The 4,109-nt window shown below is 37.6% G+C and overlaps 1 non-coding gene across 1 annotated transcript; it reads left to right on the plus strand.

Annotated features, from left to right (window-relative positions):
• Positions 1 to 2,135: 2,135 nt before the first annotated feature.
• Positions 2,136 to 2,242, plus strand: LOC145556978 (small nucleolar RNA R71). Its single transcript, XR_014092064.1, has one exon. It is a non-coding gene; the product is annotated as a small nucleolar RNA R71 (small nucleolar RNA).
• The last annotated feature ends 1,867 nt before the right edge of the window (positions 2,243 to 4,109 follow it).

The following is a 4,109-nucleotide window of genomic DNA, read 5'->3' on the forward strand; positions in this document are numbered from 1 at the left end:
ACTAGGACCTTTGGCCTAATGCTTGATCGAGTGGTTCCTCACCAAGTCTAGCGGCGTTAAGGCTGCGATGCGGCTTCCTGACATACCCTGTGGGACGCCAAATCACCTTATCTGGTGGATCCTCCTTGACTTGGACTGGGGGATCTTCAATGCTACGCACTAAAGATCCTTCTGTGATCGAGGATTGGTTCAAATTGTTATTGCATTCAGCACTTGCAACTCGATCTGGCGGAACACTTACCGTAGGCTCAAAACGCACAACTTGCTTGATCGGTTCCCCCTTTTCATCCTCAAAACCAAGACCAACAGTGTAAAGTGCTCTTTCTATTGCATTAACTTCCCTCTGCCATTTGTCTATCTCATCTGAAAGGGATGCAACACAGGATACCGCCTCCAAGGGATCTTTTTCAAGAGCTTGGGGCTTGTTAGAATAATTCTCAACCACATTAACACTAAAACATTTCTCCTCAGTCAAGGAGCTTTTGGGGGTATTATTAAGATTAAAAATAACTTTATCATCCCCTACCGATAGTGTTAACTTACCACTTCTCACATAAATGATTGCTCCTGCAGTGTTAAGGAATGGTCTACCCAAAATAATTGGGGTTTGCATATCCTCTACCATTTCAAGAACAACAAAATGAACAGGTATATAAAATTTACCTACTCTAACGGGGACATCCTCTAAAACACCTAAGGGGTATTTGAAAGATTTGTCGGCCATTTGTAGAGTTATATTGGTAGCTTTTAATTTACCCATATTCAACTTAGAACACACAGATAATGGCATGACGCTAACACTAGCACCCAAATCACATAATGCATTATCAATCAAGAGATTGCCAATATGACAAGGGATAGAAAAACTACCCGAATCTTTTAATTTAGGTGGAGACTTATTTTAAAGTACGACACTACACTCTGCAGTGAAAGCTACTGTCTCTACCTCACTAATAGACCTTTTCCTCGTCAATATTTCTTTCATAAATTTTGCATACAAGGGGATTTGTGTGATTAATTCAGTGAAGGGAACTGTTACCTTCAAATCTTTTACCACCTCTAGGAACTTACCAAACTGCTTATCCAAGTTTGTCTTCAATTGACGATTAGGGAATGGAAGTTTGATAATTGGCTTAGGAGCATTATTGCTCTTGTCTGGAGTAGCCACCTTCTCTGAAGTCGTATCCTGCAATGTAAAATTAGATATGTTAGTACTATCCTTTAGCCCTACAGGGCTATTAACTACATTTTTTGGTTAAACGGAATGAAGATTAGCATTATTTGATAAAACAGGTTCACCAACTCTGGGCATAGAGGGCCCTTCATAGTTTGAACCAATCCTTAAAGTAATTCCAAATGCTTGATCCATAGGCCGGGTCGGCTGTGCCGGTAGAGCTCCCTGTTGGCGGGCTTGTAGAGTAGTGGAAAGTTGCGCAATTTGATTATCTACAATTTTATTATGTGCAAGAATTTGATCAATTGTCGCATCTCTACTCTCCATGTGCTTTTTCATATTAACCAGCATTGCTCTAATTTCCATCAGAGAAGGGTCATAAGATGAGGTGGGTTGTTGTGGTTGGTTCTTCTGGCCAGCATTGGGATGGTAATATTTCTGCTGTTGTTGATGTGGCGCTTGTGGTTCTTGTGGTAATGGATTTTGAACATTAGTACTCCGGTAGGAAAGGTACGGATGATTCCGATACCCAGGATTGTAGGTGTTAGAGTATGGGTTATTCTGCCTATAAGCTTGAAAGGCATTAACTTGCTCCACGGAACTCCTGCAATCTTGTTCCCAATGACCTATAATACCACTATTTTCACAGAAAGCCTCATTAGAATTATTATTAATCTCAGAAACATTAGCTACATTAGTAGTGCTCAAATTATCTAATTTTTGGCAAATAGAGGTCAGTTGAGCTTGCAAAAAGGATACAGAGTCAACACTATGCTTCCCCTTGTTAGCAAATCCTCTAGGATTCCCATATTGGGAATTGTGTATCGCCATGTCTTCAATAACCTGACCTTCATCTTCAACATCAAGATTCATAAATCTCCAACTAGCTGCAGAATCTAAAATTATTCGAGAAGAATTTCTAACGACATTATAAAAGGCTTGGATTAACTGTCATTGTGCAAAATTATGGTGAGGGCAATCTCTTTGTAGGTCTTTGAACCTCTCCCAAGCCTCATATAAGGATTCATCGGCTGCTTGGGCAAAGTTCTGAATCGCACTCCGTAGTATGGCTGTTCTCTCTGCAGGGTAATACTTGTTATAAAAATTCAAAACAAGAGTTTCCCAGTCAGTTATGCCAAGTGTAGTTCTATTTAAGCCATTAAACCACAATTTAGCTTTTCCAATTAAAGAGAAGGGAAAGAGAATCTCCCTGATTTGGTCTTGAGTGACCCCGGCTTGCCTGATGGTGTTACAATATTGACAATAGTCGACAATGTGAAGATTTGGGTCTTCACCCTTGGCTCCACTAAATTGCTTCCTCTCTATCATCGTTATAAACTAAGGTTTAATTTCAAATTGAACCCTATCAAGTGCTGGAGTAGGGGTGAGATGTGGAAAACCTGTAAGCTTTGGTTGTGAGTAATCACTAAGCTTCTTTGGTACTGCCATCTCTTATTCTGCGTCTGATGATGCCTCTGAATCGCTAGAATCAGTTGGAGGATCGCGGTGATTATTATTATTATCTCTAGAATCCGCCATAATTTGCTTGTAGAAATTTTTCTGTCTATGGAAGGAACGTTCGATCTCAGGATCGAATGGGATGTACCCTGATCTGGAACACCTGGGCCTAAACAAAAACTAGAAGCAAATGTGAGATTTGCCTCAGAGAAATAACGCTCTCTAAGACAAAAGGAAAATAATCTAGACTACAAAAACAATCAGAAATAAAAATAAAACCGTTTCCCCGGCAACGACGCCAAATTTTGACTGGGTAAAGTCGTACCCCCTAATCAAAAATAATTCCTAAGTCCTCTAACTAAGATAGATAGGGAAGTAGGGTCGAATCCACAGAGAAACGGATCTTTCTATTCCTAATTAACTAATATAATCTAGATTATGAGGTAACCAATATTTATGATTGAATAATAAAGTAAACTACGGAGATTGAGAATAGGGAGAAAACAATATATAAAAGAATATAGGGCATAGGTTCACCAATAAATAATACTCCAGGATAAACTATAATAATCAATCATTGACATTACATAAATAACATGATTAACAGGCTCTCGCAATTTATTAATCAACATAGATCTAACAGGCTCTCGCAATTTACTAGATCTAAGTTCCTATTGAAAATAGCCTTTAATATCAAATTAACATCTGCTCGATTCATCAATTTAATATTCCTATACTTTTACAAGCCACAATTGTAAAGCGTTAAAACAATTCAATAAGAAATTATCATGCAATATCAAGAACCAATAATAGTTAATCATCAATGCATCAATTAATCAGATTGTAAAGGGATTTCGCTACGTATTACAATCACAGAATTAATCTACCGGTATTAATTCTCATCTCTCGAATCTCGACATAACCATTTATAAATTACTCTGCCTATTGAAACTAGACCTAAACATCAATTCTCAAATGTCGAATCTCGAATCAATACTGTCAAACTCATGCATAAAAGATCTGCGCAAATCTAGTCACAGAGCATTAAATCAATCAATAGGAAATTAATCTAGCATTGATAATTAACAACAATAAATTACCCCTTCATATTATTTATGGATCCCCTTAAGCCCTAGAAATAGAACTACTCACACATAATAGAAACTAAACTAATCAAAGCAATAAAGTAAGACATAATGAAAGGAATAAAATAAACAACTAAGATTAAGGGAAGAGAAATCGTTACCAAACAAATCTGGAATTAAGAGTAGATTAAGAACAAAGGTTTTAGAGAGAAAGAAAATCTAATAAATCAATTAAGAGAGTAAAGAAAGAGTAAAAGGAAAAGAAGAGAGAGACAAAATCGTATTACGGAGAAGTATTTATACTCCGTACAAATCTTAAACTAAAACAAATTAAAACGACGCTAATCGTCCCTTAATGAACACACGCGCCCGATCGGGCGAGGTACTGCCGA

The sequence above is a fragment of the Chenopodium album genome, chromosome 8 (assembly GCF_948465745.1).
Source record: "Chenopodium album chromosome 8, dcCheAlbu1.1, whole genome shotgun sequence".
Classification (NCBI taxonomy): Eukaryota; Viridiplantae; Streptophyta; class Magnoliopsida; order Caryophyllales; family Amaranthaceae; genus Chenopodium; species Chenopodium album.